The 21230-nt window shown below is 39.6% G+C and overlaps 1 protein-coding gene across 1 annotated transcript in view; it reads left to right on the top strand.

Annotated features, from left to right (window-relative positions):
* Positions 1-21230, top strand: part of LOC119420863 (receptor-type tyrosine-protein phosphatase S) — a 167108-nt gene that overhangs the window by 18626 nt on the left and 127252 nt on the right. The window lies entirely within an intron of this gene.

The following is a 21230-nucleotide window of genomic DNA, read 5'->3' as shown; positions in this document are numbered from 1 at the left end:
GACAACAAACAGCCCTGCTAGTGGTAATATACAAGCAGCTAGGCCCTCAAAAAAAAAAAAAAGAAGAGAACTGGCAGCTTTGTTTACTGCATTTGAAACAAATGGTCGAGGCCCCGCTGTCACTCACAGATGGCACTTCCTCTGAGGAGAGGAGACAAAAATCTGCAGAGCTAGTGATTTGTAGTAATGTACTGGCATGGAGGCAGCCATTTTGCACAACCTTCGGAGGCGCTGATCGTCACAGGGGGGCGTTGGCATTGTCTTGGCACCGGCCTGACTCCGAGCTTGGAGTAGTAAACGATAGCCAAACTGGAGCTTGTCAGGCCTGACGGTTATCACTTTTGACATCTGTCCTCACCAGCGCCACTCGCTCGTCGGTAGCTTGCCCTGGAACACTGACCTTGGGATCTTTTTCTCTGTTGCACCACCGCCCCAAACCTCCCTCCCTCCCTGAATGTCCACATTTGGCACTTCTTTCATGTGTGTTGGTTTGAGGCTTTCGTTTACCCTTTTAGACCTTGCAAATTGATACCACAGCACAGCCAGATTTAAGGTCTTGCTCCTATGCCATATTAGTTTGTAATATTTATATACACCATCCTCTCTTACATAAAGTAATCTTTGAGATATTTATCTTCTGCAGCTGAGTAGTGAAAAGTTGGGCAGTTATGTTTTTTAGCCTGTTTGCTCATTTGTCTGTTAGCAGAAAAAAAAAATCTAATTGAAACTTCATCTACAAGTACAATAATGTTCAGTCAGGTCAACTGGATGGTGTTTTTTGCTGAGAGGTTTCATCCTTCATCCAAAGGACTTCCTTAATCCAAGAAGCCACCAAACAAAACTGATTCCCACAGTTCTTGGATTGAGGAAGTACTTCGGACGACGGACAAAAAGTCTCTGCAACAAAATAAACCATCTACATGACCTGACTGAACATTGTTGGATTTTATACCTGGATTTTCAAGCTTGAACTTTGGTTTTTGTAGTCAACCTAGTTCAAGATGGCTGCCACCGCTCTTTAACATTAGTCAACACAATCATTACTAAAAGTCAGGTGTAAAGATAGTGAGCTAACAATAACCGTGGTAGTATCTGAGAGTTGTCTGCAACACATACTCTGAAATCTGGCAATATTTCATGAGACCGTATATCGTATATCTTAGTGTTCATCTTAGATTCTTATATACTGTTTCTTGATATTTTTGGTATTTTGGGGTGTAACTGGGACCTTGAGTACACAGTTTAATTCCACCTCATGTACCACATGTGATGCAAATGACTATAAAGATACTTGAACTGGAACTTGGTCATGCAACGTTATGTTTGGGGTTTGACCAAAACAGCCACAGCTCCATCATTACCCAACGACAGATGATCTTGGTCTGAAACCTTTCTTGAAAGGCAGTATGTGTTCTTTCAGGAAATGCCAAGTCTCAAATTGTATAACATTTTTTTTGTGCGTTTGTGTAAAAAGAAAGTTGTCAAGTGGCCACCCAGCGTGGCGTCTGCCAGAAAATGTCAGACTCGCTCCGCTGTGAGGAAGTGCTACTATAAGCGACGTAACGTACAGTGTTGTTGTTCAGGCGTCTGAGGAAAAGGTCACCATGGCAAGCACATTCAGACATATGTATCTCCATATGGCATCTCAAATCAGTTTGCGTTGCCATTTTTGTGTTTGTCTCCTGCATAGAAAAGGAACTTGGTAACTCGGACGCTCTTGCTACACTACAGTAGTGCAAGACTTGCTCAAAGCAACTCAGATACAAGGACATCATTCAGAACCTGGCACTTGTTGCATGTTGGTCAAATCTCAACGTTTTTATCACAGTTGGCCACAATTACAACATGGCATTGTTTTTTTTCTCTGTGTTCTACCCTTTAACATTGTGCCGTTGGGAGTCATCGGCAGCCCTCACCCCTGGCCTCCCTTATGAGGTAATTAAGCCCCTGGTTGTTTGTTTAGCTGTCTGTGTGTCCTGCAGAAAAGACAAGAGGAGGGGTGCATATGTTTTTCATGGCACTGAAACAGTGGGGAACGAGTGGTGCGGAGGGGTCGGTTGTGCATGTGGGTATATATGCGTGTGTTGCACTAATTAGGCAGGCAGACGTGTATGTGCTTCACTGGGCAACAGCCAGCTGGGAGCATCTGGAATCATCTTTTATGCTCGCTACTACACACACTCGTCTGGCTCGCACGCATCAAATTAGAAAATATATCTACGGAGCTGCAGCGTGATAAGAGAGCTGAGGTCGGGCATGGCGGGGTCATATGAGCGACTATTTGAGGCTGCCAACATTTTAAGCCGCCCTCACATCACGTCACAACCCCCCACCTCGCCAGCTTTTGCCTGAAATCTAGTCTTTGTTTTAGAGGAGCGGTGCCATTCTGATTTGGTAGGAAGGTTGGGAGATGTAGAGCATCATAAAAATAGAGGAGGACCTCATCAGCACCCTGAATGCCTCTGGATCCAAATAGTCAAAGCTGTTCCCAAGAATTAAAGGAGTTTCAAGTTTAGTTCAATAACTCATAATCTTTAGCTTCTTGGTTTTCATTTTTCTCCAAATTTGTTTGTATTATCACCAGATGAGGTGACTATTGAACTCATTTTTAACATTTTTTTTTTATTAAGGAGTTTTTTAAAAGCTCATTAAGCAAACGATCTGCACCTATAAACACTTTAAACCATCTTGTTTTTCACTAATTTAGGTAATTCTGCATTTTTGCTGCTCTTAGATCTTAGTGTAGCTTTACAGACATTGGCATGAAAAGACCTGCTCTTGATTTGTTTAAATATTGCATTACAGAACTTTTTTTATTTCCCCCCCCCTCAGTTGAGTGGATTGTTGCCATTGACTGCTCGTTACATGTTGGGTCTGATTCTTCATCCATGAGTCTGATTCTTCGTCCAATGGTCTGCATTCATGTGCTTATAATGCTGCCTCGTATTCCAAAGTTTTAACCAAAGCCTTTATGCAGTTGATTAGCCCTCATAGTATATTTTTAAGGACTGCTCATAGCTGCTTCTACTACATCAAATTTGAGCTCATTATTTAAAACTTTGACTGATTTATAGTCATTTTTATGTTTGCTAAGGTTAACTGTGGCAGTAGTCTGGAATCAGGGCGACTCTAAAAATTTATCAGTTGTAGATGTAAATATGTTCTGTAGGTTTCACTAAAATCCTTCAAGTGTTCCAGAAAATATTTTGCCAAAAAGCACACAAGCTGCAGACACGGGCAATTGACATTACACAAACCGTAAGATCGCTCCGCCCAGCCAGAAATGTAAGCCAGGGTGAGCTAACCTCCAACAAACAAACAAGATGGCTGTAATGGTGGAGGTAATGATGCTCACGGCGTTACCCAAGGCATTCGGTGAGACATTTTTGCCTTATCAGCCAACATTAAGGCAACGAAGATGGGCAAAAAATATAAAATCAAAGAGACTAATCACTTAAAATAGTGACTGTAGTTGAAGTTTTCATGCTGCTGAGCAACACAGGGCAAGAATTTACAGAGAAATCCAGTATGTACTAAGAGTGTAAACTTTACGTTACACAACCTAATAAACGCTTTTTGCAAAATTGGTTTTGCTTTACCTGATCACAGATCAAAGACTAAATCAGGATCAAGACTTTGATAAGACATCAAAGATTCAATTCATGCCACCAGAAGTTGCAACATATAACTACATACAAAACACATAAAACAAAGCACAACTAGCTTACTATGATCCAAAATGGTGGGTTTACTTGCAGTTTCCTTTGTACAGATGAACATTTGCTAGTTTAGTTTATCACTGTTGTATTCAGCTGTTCATGAGGTTGGCCACAAGCCTTTATCCATCATTTTCCCAGATTCTGTTTAGGTTTTGGAAATGCAATAAACTATTCCACCCTCTAAAGTTTAGAGGGAGGGCAATTATTTTTTCCATGGGGCCACATGGGAAACAACAAATATTGTGGAGGGCTGGCACAAATGACTTTTTCATTCAACCTTTATTTAGACAGGTAAATCCCATTGAGCCTCGAGGACTCATTTACAAGAGAGACCTGATTTCAAGTTAACTCAATACTGCATAATAATAGTATTTCATTATTATAAGCAGTACATAGCACTGTTTTAACAAGCTGGTAAGAGTATTTGTTATGATTAAGCAACGAAAAAGCGAGGTTTCCTTACAAAAAATGTCATTTATTCAATTAAAATTTCCCAGTGCTATGGTAATTGTACAGTGATCATTTTCAGTCACATTCACCCCAAAACTCATTTTGAGTTTTATGTACTGCGGGAAAAAGTTCTTAGCTTTCTAAAAATATCACAATATTGTCTTTGTACTCCAAATATTATGAAACATCATATAATAGTGATCGTCACTGAACTGCGATTTCGAGTCCCGGTTCTTTACGTGCCTACATTTGTAGTCTAAACGTCTCATTTGGTGTTTTTCAGTTCTTTTTTCTCGTTTAGTGAGAGAAGTCTAGTCTCTGTTGGGCTTTAACGGAAATGTTAAAGTCAGGTTGAAGGTCTGAGGTGGAGATGTGAAGCAAAGCTGACATCATCAGTGAGAGAGGATCTATATCTGGATTTGGTTAACTTCATTTGTTTACGGGGGCCGGTGAGAGTCAACCGAAGGGCCGCATGTGGCCCTGGGGCCGTACAACGCCCAGGTCTGCTCTAAACACTCAGGATAACACATATCTGAATGGGCTGTCCCCACTGACAACGTTTAACCTGTTTTTGTGATGATTTTTCATGAAATTCGTGTGACCGCAAAGCATTCGTAATGCAAAATCCTGACTAGCTTATCTTATGTTGTCGGAGGAATAGGGGGTGCAGTTCCTGCAGGTAAGGGGCGTTCACTTAGGGACAAACTGTGATTGCCGATTGGTCAGTTGCTGACAAGCCTGCTGGACTGATTGACAGATGACGTTGTGTCAGTTGCATGATCCCTCACTTTTCATGGCAGGGACTGAGATGAACTTTTATGCTGATGAGTCATTGATCTACCTCATTAGCAAGCCACTTTGTTCTACGATTGTCTCAGAGTTAAATTTGTGGATGATAATTTGTGGGGAATCCACCTTATTTAATTTCTTAAGCATATATATTTTTAACACAATTCTAAAAAAATTTTAAAAAAAAATAGAACGGAGCTATCTCATCCTGAAATAAAATTATCAAATTTAAATGACTTTTTATTTTATTTTATTTGAACTCTTTAAGGGTCTTTAGTTTAAACAAAAAAAATCCACATTTCAGATATAGATATTTAAAAACTCACAATATATTTTATTTATCTAGTCGGCTAATAAAAAAAAGTAAAAATGTTTCACTCATTCATCATGGTCCATTACCTCGCTTCTAGGAATACAAGACACGTGAAAAGTATTTTCATTCTTCTGTATGTCTAAAAACCGTGCAAATATTGATGTAGGATCAAGGTTGGGCTGGGGATTTATGCAGTAAACGACAAATCTCGGCACCAATCTGTACACAATAAAATGAGGTGTGGACATTCACCGTTGGTGAAAACAGGAAGGAAACCTCTGGAGTTCATGATGAAATTAAACATTTTTTGAATATTTTTGATATTGCATTCATATTTCACTCTAAACATTGTTTAACCTCATGTTTAGTGTCGTTTTGGTCAGCACAACTTCCCATGTGCGAATTTCAATTTACTTGTTACGTCAGGCTACTGTATCAACACAATAGACTTAAAATTGCACAAAAAACATAAAATCTGAGTAGAAAAATTATCGTTTTATTACTGTGAAAATGACAATTGTTCATAATTGTTTTTACAACTTAGAATTCAAATATAAACAGTAATATTATAAAGTATATAATGTGTACAGAGTTAGCAAACGGATACAATATTTCCACCGAAAGGAATCCACTTTAAATGTCATAAGACATTTGTGTCACTCATAAATCAGTTTTTGTCCGTAACAAGGCAAACGGGAATGTCACATCCACATTTTTAGTCATTTTCTATGTCCTGCTCAGGATCAGTCAAATGAATGTTCCAAAATCTGGATCTGAATCTGTCTCGTGTCATTATTTTGTCAGGAAGGGTCACAGATAAAATGTGGTTTTGTTTTCATTGATCCTGAATACTTGTTTAGGACTCTTGAGGGGGAAAGTGTGTCTCTCTGGACCTCTGGTGTTCTCTGTGCCTGGAACCTGTTTACCTCTGGGTCAACACCCTTCTCTGTTCTCCAGAGCTCAGAACGGATGCTTGGTTCTTTTGGCCCAGCCAGAGCGGTTCCGGACAAGGTGGACATGCTGCGCTGCAACCCCGCCCCTCCTCTGTGCAGAGTCAGACCTCCTAGTGGGGCTCGGTGCGCTCTTCCTCTTCTAAAATAAATCATGGATTGCCAGTTTCATCAACAACGTCCTCACCGTCAGACTGTTTTTCTCCTTCATGATCCTCTCTTCTGCCTGAGGTTCTGACTTCACAGCTCCGTCCACGTCTGGACTGTCCGCACCTCCGTCCTCTTCACTTTTAAAAGTCACCACTGTTTTGACTCAAACATATTAAAACTGACTAAACTAAACACTAATCACACTAAACTACACCCCAACTATAAAATCCCAACAAATCTCTCAAATCTCATGACTCACTCCCGCGCTCGCTGTTTTTGCAATGCCACACTCTGTTCAACTTCTTCATCTCATTTTCTTCCTGTAGATTTTTTTTTGGCACTTGACAAGTAACATTGGGTGGGGGCTAATAGCGGAGGACAGGGGTGTTTTGTCCCTGAGACTGCTCATCTTTACCGCAACTTCTCGCTCTAATGCGCTTCAGGTATGACTGATTGTCAGAAAAAGATGTGGTGTGGATTATTTATAACTGGTTTTACTTGGCCTATCAACACAATTTAAAAATATGTTTAGATTGAAGTCTGTACTTTTGACAAATTAAAATGGAGTTTCTGAGAGGCTGCGTCGTTCCCGCTAAAGCGACTGAAATAGGTCATGTGACTATGATGCTCCAGCGTATCGATCAACTAGGCGGGGTCGGACGAAATTGCCTTCCGCCACCTGTTATCAAGAATGATGCTTTAAACCTTTTTTTTTGTTTGTTTGTTTTTGGAATGAACAATCAAATTAAAAATATACTGTATATATACACACAATAAATAAATGTTTTTATTTAGATGTCAGAAATTGCTTTAAAATCATCTGCAAAACACTAGATATTTGAAATGGAAAAATGTGTCAATATTCTGAGTAGACTGACTTGATCATGTGCCTTTAAAGTTGATTCAGTTTCCAGTGGAACTGCATGCTCTCCACTAGCTGAGGGTATTAGGAACCGACCTTAAAAACACATCAGATGCCTTTGGAAGAGACTGAAAAAGAAAAACGGACTGAGTTGATACTCTGTATTTCTTCTGTATAGAGAGCTCAATGAGCCAGCTGAAATAGTGTTTCTCTGTGCTATCGATTAGCTGGTTAGGCCATGAAATGCCAGGGACAAGACTGTCACAATGCTGTCTTCCCCTGACTTACCAAAATATACTTTATTTAATATCTGTTCCTTTATTTTCTCTTTTATTTAAGACTCAGTTTTTCCCCATTTATCCCAATACTCTCCATATACTTTGACACTTTCATTCTAATAACATTTTTTTTATTATTTTATTCGATTGCACTTCAAAGGAAAGTATTTTACCAGAAACCCAGCTGTTCACAGTCAAGGGCCACTTTTATTAGCTGTGAACAGAGCGACCTGGTGGGGCAGCAAAAGGGTGAAGGAGAGGATGGAAGGAGTGCAAGGGCACACTTCCCAGCTGTTCCAGTCCACAAACTTTGCCTCCCTGTCAGAGATTAAGCACATCAGCAGCAATGTAAGCAACCACACAGAGGTGAGTCCGGACAGCTGACACAGACTGGATTGAGATGTCCTCTTCAGGAAGAATGGTAGTTATTTACAGGACAAATAACTCAATACTGTGATTTGGGGGATTAAGGCCAAGTTCAAATTCACTCTCACTTCCCTTGGCCACTTATGCTGCGTTTTACTTACCTTTAAAGTCAGTTCTTGAATTGAGGAACAGCATCGCAACTGACTGAACCATATTGAGTTTTTTTTTACTGTTGTGCTCAGGAACCAGGCCACTGCTACTGTTAGCAATACCAGTCAACTACATTATATACATTTTATACAAATTCTATAGTAACATGTTTCTAAAAAGATGCAGATCAGTGCTTTGTGTGTGACTGAATTAATAAAATATGAGCTGACGTAATTAAAAGTAAGTTATATTAGACTTTGAAGTTGGAGCTGGTGGGAAAATTAGTCTGAGCTAATTTTCAGAGTGTGACTTTATGGATGTTGTGGTATATTTTTCTGAATTGGAACTTCGAAATTCCACCATTACAAATAAAATGCGCCATTAGCACTGCCCTTTGCCCTCACTCTGTGAGGTAGAGGTGTCCCAATTCTGTATGTACTGTAGGGATAGACTGAACAAGTAGCAGCTGTAAGACCCTTCAAAAGAAGAATTTTCAGTAGCACACGTTAAACAAGTAGATATGAGATGCAAGAAAACTGACAAATATTTAGTTTCTAAAGATATTTTATTGCCACAGCCACAATTATAATGTACACTTTGGTTCGTTTAATTGAAGTATGTTTACAGTAATTGACAATCTTTCTTCACAAGTATTAAAAATAGAATGTATAGTGAAGATGGTTGCAAGCTAGATACCTAAGACGTATCAAGTCGGTTAAAGTAAATTTAAAAAAATCAGAGACGAGTGTGGGGCAACTTTTTTAAGGGTTGTCCCATTTTGTCGTAAAATATTTTATAAAAAAATCAGCATGACTTCAAATTAAGGGCCAAAGAGTAGGGCTAAACGGTTAAAGACTAGGACATATAAAATGTTGTGCCGTTTGTCTAAAATGAACAGTTGGTGTAGTCATAACTCAGCAGCCCGTTTTTTCTCGTAATATTCTACAAAATTACTCCTATTCTGATGATTGTTCACTTTATTTTCTCACCAAACCATCTCACAAACCCATTGTGGCTGAGGACTGTTTTATTATGCAATGGCGATTTTAAAATTTAACCTTTAAGGGTGCTATCCCCCAGTGTTTACAATGGCTTTTGTCTTGAACAACACAATGACCATTGACATCAGAAGCATTAGTAATGTGTGTGTGGGGGGTGGGGGCAGACTATGGGGAAGGGGGGTTCTGGGGGTCCTACCCCAGAAAATTTTGAATAAAGTAGATGCAGTTTCCTGCATTCTGATTTATTACAAGTTGTTAAACATCTAAGTTTATCTACATATGTAAACACTTGATTCAATAACTATTTTAGAGTTAATGGCACAACAAAACGTAGCCTGACCAACAGCTCCCCTTGTGTGAGTAGAGCATGCTCCGCTTCTCCCGCGCATCCTAACACCCCTGGTCGACACTTGCCGACAACTGTATTGCGGCGCACAATAGTCACACTAGCTAAGATGCTACAGATAGAGTGCTCCACTTGTCTAATGCATCCTACCCCTTACAAATTGTGGTCGCCGATTGGTCAGTTGCTGTTGAGTACTGGACTAATTAACGGGAGGCATCCAGGATCTGACTCATGCAAAAATAAATAAATAAATAGTCTTAGAATTTTCTGATCCGTTTAAGTGGCCTAATTTATTCCATAGTTATTTTAAATTTATTCAGTATTTTGGTGAAGGTACGGTTTGAAAATTAAGCTTCCTTACAAAATCAAAATGATGGTTTCTTAATTTTTCTTGGCTGCTGAATTAAAATTTAAGGGTGCATGAGCACCCCCAAAAACAGGCTAAAATTGCCACTGCTATTATGGATCTGAGCGTAGATGTATATTTCAGGTATAGGCTGCACAATATATCAAAAGCGTATTGTCATTGTAGTGTCAGTACTGCAGTAAATCAAAAGCCATTACATTCCAAATGCAATGAGTGCACAGATTGCATACTATCAATATACCCTATTTGGCCAATGTATTTGACTCAACCTGCTTCTGATTCCCCACATGGATAGTCTTGTGATGATGGCGGAACAAAAAGACAGGAGTTTACAATAACAGCTGTCCTTATTGCTGCATTCTACAGTTGTTTAACATTGTGTACATCTAACTTTAATTTGTAATTCCAAGCCTCCACTGTGACATTTTAATAACTTTATTTTATTAAGTTTCCACAGACAGTGTTCAGTCTATCAGCTTAATTTCAACCCATATTAAAATCTCAAAAAACAGAAGAGGAGATAAGAACTGCTCAGAGTGCGGCAGTTTTGTAAGATTAAATTCATAGTGGCAAGTCAACATGTTCTGTTTTAGCAAAACATCCTGCTGTGGGAATACCAAAACTTTACAGTTTGCCCCGCCGGGTGTGGGGGCTTTAAAGACCTGACATGAGATTTGAGAAAGGGTGTTTGGCAGAGCTTTGCTTTAAGACACTTTCTGTCTCCGAGTACTCATAATGTCTGTATTGTATTTGCATATTTATGAGGAGCGGGTGTCACGGTGATTAAGTTACCTGGGAGCTGCTTCTACAGAGCGCAAATAATAAAATCCCATAAAATGTGGAAGTCAAAGGACATTTTCTTTAAAACACTCCTCCTATGTTACAGAGTAGCTGTTTTTTGTTGTTTTGTTTTTTGTTGTTGTTGTTGTTTTTTTTTTGGTCCTTGTGTACATCATCTTCTCGAGTGGACTATGGCCTCTGATCCATGACAGACCTTCAAATATTTGCTTCGGAATAACTGAACTCGCATTCAAAATCCTGAAAGATAATAGGCTCTCCAGACAGCAGTCAGGCTGATATTTTCAGTAACATTCATGTTGTGTTTAATAAACATAAAGCCAATATGGACTTGATTACTAAGTGCTTGAGACCACTGTAGCTCAGTGGCCCCAGACAAGTAATTAGAGTTCACACTGAGGCCCGTCTCTAAAATACAGTCATTATCCCAGCAAAAACACAACCTTTCCAGGTCACATCACTTTGTCTGCAGCAGTAAAAGTAGTTTATTCCTGTATTGTTCCACCATTATAGTAGCCCCAATCTACTGCCAGCATTTTATGGGGCACAGGGTGATTGGGGCAACTGGGAGATTCTGTAAAAGTGTGGTAACATGAATGACCCAACGCAAGGTAACTATGATAATTTTGTCTGAGATTTGTGCCTGGTAATAGCACTGTTGTCTGTACTAATGGATGTATAGGCTGCTAGAGTTGTTTTCCATCTCCCCGATTTCACAAATGACTCATGAGCGAAGCCCCGAGTGAAGGCTTGAAGTTCTTTACAGCCCCCTTTAGAGCTAATCAGACACCTTGCAATGAAATGTCGATGTTTATATTGTCCCTTTTCACACAATAGTGCCTCTGTGAGGGTGTTTTTCAGCTCAGAAGGCTTGGTGAGAGTAAAACTTGCCTTGGAGTCGTCTGTGATTACTGGAGGCAAACAAAGCCATAATCTGAGAGGACAAAAATTTGATCCTTGTTTTTTTTTTTTGTGTTTTTTTTATGAATTCAACCTGCACTGTTAAAATGTTTTCCTCAAATAGATAGCAATTCAGATCTGTAAAAGTATGGTTCTGAAAAAAGATTATTTGCTTTTAATGTTTCCTGATGTAAACAGCTCTTTGAACAACCCCATTTTATAGTTTATGACCAGACTGACAAGCAAGCTGAAGCATGGTGCTGGAAGGCTAATAATCCGAGCTTGTTTTGCAGCTCAGAAGCTAAAACCAGTGATTAATTTGAGCCGGATCCTGCCAGAACAGGATCCGGGAACTCTTATTTTGACAGGGTGCGTTCCGGTAACTGTTCGCTTTGGTCCGGTAACTCTCAGGGTTACTAATAATAAAGTTATGAACAAATATGACTGCCTTGAACAAATAAAACTTATATTGTATATGCAAACTGAAAATAATGACATAAACACTCATTTTAAACACAACAGCTGGGTGTACAAGCTGCCTCTTCAAGTAGCATTTCCGCGTCTACCCTTAAAAACGTCTCCGCCCCTAAAAGAGTGGTGGGGGTGAGTTCCGAGCTAACAAGGAAGTCGTACGCGGGCAGGAGTCCACAGGCAGTCGTGACAGATGGAGTCGGGCTAGGAACCGTCAGGTAAGGGCGAGAGCGGGGATGCTTGACAGAAGTATTTACAAATGTTGGTAAACGTAGATGTTTAACAACTCGTTAAAATGCACCAAAATGCAGGACATCACATCTATTTATTAAAACTTTTCTGAGGGAGAATCCCCAGACACACCTCCCCACCATAGGCCCGCCCGCTATTTGTGTTCCAGCATCCATCAGTTTACAAATTAAGCTCTGGCTAAGACTGATGTGTGTTGCTGTCATCATAAACGACTCCTATCTGAAAACTGTCATAGCAGTTCATACAAATGCTGTTTTAAAAGACCTTGCATTGTTGTAAATTTCACATGAAACATTTGTGCTGGTAAAAGCTAATGCCATTTTCCTGCTGGAAGAGATCCATACTGCAGTGGTTCCCAATCCATTTAGCTTTGCACCTTCAAAACAATCATGTTAAATACTTGCAATCCCAGTTTTCCTTGGTTGAACTACACAAACAAGGATATAACAACAACACAGATGAAACTGAATATTTTTTCTCCCAATATAACTATTTCTGTTCTCTTTTATAGCATTTATATCAATAATATGCTCTCAAAGTCTTTACTCTTCAAAAAGAGACTCTGAGGATCTCATTACTCACATTTATACAACCCATTTGGCACAGCACCACTTTAACCTAATTTCCTCAGGGTTTAACTTTTGACCTCTTCCTAGAGACATCTTCCGATGTTTGGATTGAGGGCGACATTTCGCTGTCCGAACCATCCGTCTGAAGTCTTCTGAGAGGGCCAAGTCATCTTTTGATGGGGAAATATGCTGCATAAGCTACTGGTGGCTACTCTAACTCCCACCATGTGTTTCGTTTTTTCTGTGTGCATGTCTGCCATTGTCTTCTGGGCCCTCTAGTGTTTTATGCATGCTGCTCATTAGCGAGACAATGGCTACTTATGATGAAATGCCATTCAGGGTGATATGTCAGCAAACCCCTGGGATGAGAGACGGGGAGTGTGTGGCAGCAGAAAGCCATGTTCTTAGAAATTAATATGTGGCCTGAGGGTGGGAGCAAAAAGAACAGGAGCTGAGTGTGAAAGGAAATGGTAGGGAGAGTCGGAGGAAAATTTGTTTAACAAATGACATTTATGTGTGTGTTTTTTTTCTTTCTGTAAATCTGTTGAAGTCCAAATACAGACCCTAAGATCAACCCACAGCCTGCCTTTCTGAACAGAAATGCTACAAACAAGTCTAGTGGGTCGTAAAGTTGTGTCCTTGTGCGTTTGTGAGAGCAAGCAAAATTAGACAGTCCACACCGCGGCAGCCCGAACGCTCAAGCTCCAACCAGTGGATGCTCACTCTCCTCCCTTTACATCACCACGTCAAGAGGCAGAAGGTGGGGAGGGGTAAAAGATTAATGATGGTGCTAACCATATATTTATCATCCGACTGGAGAGTAATGCGACACCTTTCTAATCTGAATATATTTCATTGGGCTGTTATGGCACTCAGCCCTGAGCCTCATGTATGTGTGTGTTTGTGTATGAACGGCTGGCCGTAGATTTGAATGTTAATCGTATCTACATGAACTTAAGAAAATGTGTGCTTGTACTGGCATAAGATACCAGCCAGCCGTCGTAAATGCTTATGCCAGTTCCAATGGCAAAACAGCCCCGTGGTAATTAGATAAAGATGGAGTTCCTCTTTCCAGCACGTTAAGGGCCACGCTCCTCCAAGATCCACTCTTCTGATTCTCAACTGCCTTATCAGCTGAACATCCCATTCCCCGTCGTCCTCTCCATCTCTCCATCTGATTCTCCTGCTACTTATATTTGGCACTCAGCAGAAATCAAGATGAATGTCTCCCAGCAGAGATGGGGAGATACGGGGATGCACAAGGCCAAGATTGGTCCTGATAGGGCCTGTGTTGGGCCTTCCATTAGACTGAATCAACTGCTCTGCCAGAACTGTTTAGGAACTTTGGAGAAGGACCTGCATAGCTTAGAGGACGTTTTGCAGTGGGTGTTTTCTGATGGGGGGGAAGAAACACTTTGAGGAGATCGTTTTTTGGCAGTTGGAATATGTTCAAGACCACACACTAATGTTGAAAAATACCACAATTTGAATATTTAGCTCTGGGATGTATTTAACGTTTTTACATTGGCAATAAATAAATAAAAAAAGATGCAAAATTTGTCCTGGGTACATATTTGATTTAGATACATACGGTCATATTGTAAAACCCATTTTACACTAGTAAAAGGGTCCAATACTGCTAAAAGATTTTCAAATGTAGCTAAAAAGAAAATGAACACAATTACAGACATATTACATTATTATTGACAAACATTACAAACTAGCATTCTTTTGAAGGATTGTATATCATGTGCCACCTTTCATGCCAGAATTTTAGACTAAGATCATCCTATTTTGAAAATAATGGCGTTGGAACAGCTTTATTCAAATCTCCATCCATCCATCCATAATATACATCCATACATACATGCATGCATATATCCATACATGCATCCATACATGCATACATGCATTCATACATATACATCCATACATGCATTCATACATGCATTCATACATGCATCCATACATCCATAATATACATCCATACATGCATTCATACATGCATACATACATCCATACATAGATACATACATACATATATACATACATTCACCCCTTTTATTAATAGTTACAATGCAAAATTTTAGCCGTCTTTATCTTTTATTAATAAATAAAATGTCAAATTTTAGCTCTTTCTGTTAAATTGACTGATATGGCTGTTTTTGTGGCTAATGTTGATTAACTGTGGCTGCCACTAGTAATCAGTTGTAGAGGTTCTTCTGAAGATTAGTCTCATATCTCATCAGTGTTCATAAGATGTTTTGCTAACAGACAATCTGAGTTTACTCCAACAGTAATTGCTGAAGTTGTGACCAGTGAGTTGTACTTAGTGTGTTGTGAATGGCTCTCAACTACAGCCATGTCAAAATTGAGCTTAATATTTGCTAAATTGATGGAAGTGGAGCCACACAAATGGCTTTACTTACGTGGTCCACCTTTGCCTTGATATGATGGGCGATCGTAAATTTTGGAACAGCTTAAGGTCAACATTTATTAATAAAACCACATTTATCTTTGGGTTTGCTGTCGATGGACATCCAGCAACACATTTCTCATCAATCCCTTTTATTTCACAACTCACACAATAATCTTTTTCAACTTCCATCATGTCAAAGAAAAAATAATAGTTGTGGTGTTAGATGAGCCCAGGCAGACACATGATGCTTCAGTGTCATTAGAGCCCTGAGCATCTTTGGCCACACTTCAACACATATGAATCCCAAAGGGGAGAGAAAGAGTTTATCTGTTGCAGTGGAGCAGCTGGTGTCTGCCCCAAAGAATCCAACAGCCCCAAGCTTTCACTGCCACTTCAGTTGCTAGTCATTTAGAAAACAAGTCAATCATGTGCGAGGCAACTGCTAGCAACATGCCAACATCTCCAGTGATCCCTGATGTCGCATCGAGGGGGCAAACGGGGGTCGTGGCCTTCTGGGTCACCGAAAAGTCAGGTCAAATCTGTCATCAGCGAACTATCTGAGTCGTAGAATTTTCTTCAGATAATCATAGCCGTTTGTATTAACAAAGGATCAGAGGACCCTGCTGATTTTCAGGAGCTCAGTTCTGTTGATTAATTGCAACCCCTGTCGTAGGCCAGTGCAGAATTCTGGATCTCGTAATTAGAGCTTAGTCTTGCTCTGATATGCGATTAAATGAGCTGAGTGACACAGTAATGTTGGGGGAATTGCAAAGGAATGTGCGGCTACACATAAAATGAAACTGTTGGTTACACAAATGGAAAAAATTATCTCTATCTATATTTTTTTCTTCTTTTGGCTGCTCCCTTCTTCAGGGTTCGCCACAGTGAACTAACTCGCATGAAGACTCGGCTATTGTTTTTGTCTTGGATGTCCTTCCTGATGCAACCACAGATCACCGAGCTACCACAGCCCTCTCTGTGAAGCAGAGAGCTGCCATCTAGGCTGCCGGGGGGGCAGATGGTTGGGTTAAGGCCTTTGTCAAGGGCCCAGAGTGGGGCGAGTGAAGGTTGAGGCAGGTGTGGGTGTTTCACCTTTCCCACCCACATTTTGATGTTGTCGGTTCGGGGAGTTGAACCGGCGACCTTCCGATCATAAGCTTGTCTTCAACGTCTGTGCCTCTACCCTCCCGACCATTTATATGAGTGTATCCTGCATAGCTTTGGAAAAAGTGCAGCAATAAAAATTATTTTTGAAGGTTGAAGTAAACTTTACTGTCCTACAAGAGATGAAGTTTAATGGCAAAGACCTCAATGTAGCATTTGGCATTCTATCTTCTGTCAATATATATATTGTGTTTGTTCTCATTCAAATTCTACAAAACTGTTTTAGATAGAAGCCTAGAAAAATGCATGAGTTTGACAGTCCACAAGGTTAGTGGTAAAACTTTGAATTTTATCTTTCTACTTTTGATGATAATCCCGTTGCACCTCCTGCCCATTACTCTACATTTTGTATGTTCGCAACAAGTACACAAATCCCAATTTTATATGTGAAGGAGGACAAAATGGTGGTAGTTTCTGGCCCCAACTTTTTCAGGGTTGTTCTTCAAATGTAGTATTGGATGCCATAGTAAGCTAGCGCCTAGGTTGATGCATTCTTATGTGTTATGTTTAGTAATACGATTGATCTTTCTTTAATATGAAAATATTTTTTGTTTTTTGATGTCTATTGCAAGCTCAGTAACAAGCTACATGGCATAACAACTGGTGGCAGCTGATGGTAATTGATGGGCACAGATTTGCAGTGGAATATTTTAGCCAACACCACATAGGGCATCAAATTGTTGGTCATGGTCACTCAAAAATGTGGGAGGTAAGACTTAAGAAATGAATTAAACCAAAGTATGATAAACATCTTTATTTGTATTCATTGACTGTACACCATGATTGTATTCATTGAAATGTGCACAACAGGGACATATATTTTAAGCAAACACCCATTGAATTTGCTGGTAGTTATTCAATTTTTTCTTCTATCTCAAAAGTCTCCAGGTTTTGTAAATCAAGGCAGAAATAAGGTGATCAACACGAGAAGGCACCTATTGACACGCCACCATCTCAAAATCTCAAACATATTCACCCAAGGTGACAATAACGTACATTGTATTGGATCATATCACATCTTATTTTATTGGAACGTAATATATCACATATGATGTTCCAACATATTTTATGTTATTGTATTGTATCATATGGCATTGACTTGTATTGTGACATATTGGATCAATTTGGCATTACTGTATATTTTAATCATATTGTACTGTATAATTGTATCAGACAATGTGATGTATAAAATGTAGTGTTTGTCCATTCACACAAAGTATTTAAAACTAATCTATTAAAGCCAACTCGGCAGTAAAAGTAAAGTTTATAAAGTTCACTATAAACAGAGAATGGCTATCAGTTTGTAAAGGTGAATGTTTGTTGGATTTATTAGCACAACCGTTGGCAGGTCTAAACGCTATGTAAACAACCAAACAAAAACGAGCAAAAGACCTTGCTGGTATCAAGGTAACCCTTGAATTCAAGGTTACAGCCAGCTGCTTCCTGCTCAAACACGCAGACTCAAGCATATGCGCAGCCACATTTTCATATCACCTACCCACAGTACACTTGGATAAACACGCAAGCATGAATAGACAAACATCTCTCTTCTCGTAGAGTCCTCCTTGGTTAAAATCTCAGTGCCCGTCTCTTAATGAAATGCTCAATTAGGGTCTTTAAATAGGTAATTATTCAGTGCCTAATCCCTTAGCTCCTGGGCCCTATCTCATTTAGGTGACACTCTGGGCAGGCAAAATGGGAGGGGCAGATGCTGGGGCCGTACTTTCTGTCATCAAAGCCCCTTGTGGTGGCACAGGCAGCCCTGTTAATGATAAGCCACATCCAGGCAGTCAGTCAGCAGCTCCCAGTGAGGGCCTCTGACAGCATGGGAGATGGCAATGTCAGGCTTGACAGTGTCTTAATCATGTTTGTGAGTGTTCGGGGGTGGAATGCACTTGGTGGGGCAAGATTAAATAGAGGTTTTGAAGAGAGAGTCAAATGACGTATGCAGGGAGGGGTACAGGATATTTATAAGTTGCAAGTTCATAGGCATTGTTTCCTTTTTTTTTAAGGCAATTACAAAGTTCATTTTACATAAAAAAAGAGATGAATCGCCCCTAAATGTCAAATTGTGCATACAGCTTGATGCCAGACACAGAGCAGTTCTGTCTTTTTGAATACTGACATTTGTTTGAAGGTGGCATTTTATTTGAATTTCAATCTACCAGCGGTGACCAGAGAACAGGATTATTTATTCATTTTCCCCAGCATAATAAAATGTCTCGTTCGAGTGCCACAATATGCCATCACTGTCAGGGAACTACACTTGTTTGGTTGCTAATGTTGCAATGGCAAACATTTGTCTTGGTGAAACGACGAAGAGGGAATTGTTGCATTTGCCTTGGGGTGAACCATTTACTTTCCCTCCACTGGGCTGCGTAAACAGCCTGCACAGCCGCTCTCAGAACAATGGCTTTGCTTGGCCGAAACACCTTTCAAGGGCGTCCAAGACCTAACACGAGTTAAGATTTTTAAATCAGGTAATCTCAGCATCAGAAAGGCTCAATACACTTCAGTAAGGACACTTGAATTATTAAAGACATTTTCAAAAATGGTGTTTATCCTCACCTAGCAGGTCCTCTGATAGCCTTATCGGGATGTAGATGGAAGAGCAGGAATGACACGATTTCACCTCTATCTATGTGTATTCAGCGAAAACATAGCAGTGATAATATCCTGTTGTCCCATTCCCTATTAACTTTTGGCACTGATAAAATTTCATGCAAAACTGCTTCGATAAGCTGCTGTTTCCAATACAGCTTGTTTGTTCTTTTAGTGTTTGACTCAGCCTTGTTTAATCAAATAAATTATCTACAATGAGCGTACGTTTAATTTATTTTTTAAATGTTGTCTGATTGACTTTTTTTTTAAAGCATTTAACTAAAGCCAAATGGGACTAGAGACCACACCTCAACATTCTGAGCAGATTATAAATCAGACCCATTTGTGGACAGCACTGTTTTTCCACATTTTGCAATACATCCACATCCTTTTGCATTTTATGCAAGGGAGTCATTCCCAACAGGGAACAAGAATACTAGCAGGCCCTAAAAAAGGTTGTCCAGATCATTATTTAACTTAAAAAATGTTAAAACTAGTTGTTTTGTTTTTATTCTTAGTTTCTTTTGGTTATATATAAATTACTTGTTACAGCAAATAATGGATATCTATAAATATAGACCTGTCTTCAAAGTGGACTTTCAATCAACTACAGGTAAAGGTAGTATCTCCAAAGGTAGCTTCCAAACTATAAAAATAAAGTTTTTGTGAATGTCTTTAAGTTGTTTCAAACCCATTTTTATTTAGTATTTGTGAATTGTAGAGGGCTAAGCTGTATTTTGACACAGGCACTAAGCTCTTATATGAAAGAAAACATCCGAGGCTACAGCCCTGAATGTCCAGATCTAAATATGTACTGATGGCGAATAATAATAGTAAATGAAAAGTAAATCAAAAGGGTACTCCAGCAGATTAAATACAAAAAATGTTGCAGTGGCAGCTAATGTTAATACAAAGTGGTCTGAGGCAGGTACACTTTGGGTGACATTAGCAACAAAATTATGTGTGTGGTCTAGAATGCCATTTCACGAGCTGTGCGAATAAAAACAGGCCATGATTTTTGAAAACTGGCCACTCAGAATGCAGCCACACAGCCTATTGTTCGTTTGGTTACCAACACTCAGAATTCAGTAAGACCGCAACTGAAAATTTGCTTATTCCCTTTCGATTTTGATTTGCAAACTAGTCTCCAGTGGTTGCAGCCCAGTACTACTCTTTGATGAAGGACTGGTCTTTGTATGGGTCCTAGGAATCACAGGCATTCAGTGTTTTGTTTATTTTTCTCTATAAAACCCTAGTGAACTATAATGTGTACAAATGTTAATATTTGTGATCCAAGAACCAACAAAATTGTTCCATAAATTGGTCATCATCAGCTCCCCTGATTTCTAAAAACTGGTATTGCATTGCATCTTCAAAACACTTGTTGGCCAAGACAGGATTGTATGTCTGAGTTATTCGAGGCATGTTTAGATTAGCTAAACACTGTAACCTATAGACCTCATGGCAACATGCTCACCTTCAGATCCTAAAAGGTCAATGAAAAATACTGAAGGAAAATTACCCTAAATATACTTCTGAACACTAAAACAACCATAGCATTTTAGCTGCTAGTGTCTTGAGCTACATTCGCACAAATTATGAAAGACAGTTGGCTTTGTAATTATTATTGCTGCCCTACGAGTGCTGCGTGTATGCCCTAAGCACTTTTTTATATCTTCCAAGTACGCCTAAGTAGTACATTTACATACCAAACGGTTTGGCGTGTGTACAAAAGGCACTAAATGTCACTTACAAACAATGCACCTTGGTGTTCTATTGTTTCCAGAAAGATAAGGAAGCATATTGACTTATATGTATTTAGAGTGGGGAGGGCGCAACACAATTCTCACTGCCTTATTATTCATGTTTTCTTTTTTTTTTCCTTCAATAGAGCTCTGTTCTTGGGTTTTGTGCCATGTAGGCAAGTGGCAGAGGAATGTTGTTTTGTCTGTACGGGGGCTCTGTACTTTCCATAAAACGACATGAGCTTAGGCAAGGAACAACCTCCCTCTTGCCCTCTTTCCTCCCTCTCTCATTTCTCTGCCTCACGGAACTGAGATTATTCATCCTCCCACAGACCGTTGGCGTGCTGGGGGTAGATGTCAAAGTGCCAGCAGCATGTGGTGCAAAGGGTATGCATGCTTGTGCTCTGCTTGTACGTGTGTATTTGTGCAAATGAATGCCTTAGTCCATCTTTCTGTTCAAGTTTGCGTAGGAGTAGTGCATTCTGAGATGCATATATATATATATATATATATATATATAGTCCTAAACATAAGGAGGGGATAAGATGTGGGTAGGGGGAATTTGTCTTA

This window comes from Nematolebias whitei, chromosome 1, assembly GCF_014905685.2.
Source record: "Nematolebias whitei isolate Nwh7 chromosome 1, NemWhi1, whole genome shotgun sequence".
NCBI lineage: Eukaryota > Metazoa > Chordata > Actinopteri > Cyprinodontiformes > Rivulidae > Nematolebias > Nematolebias whitei.
This window is presented reverse-complemented; position numbering and strand designations above follow the sequence as displayed.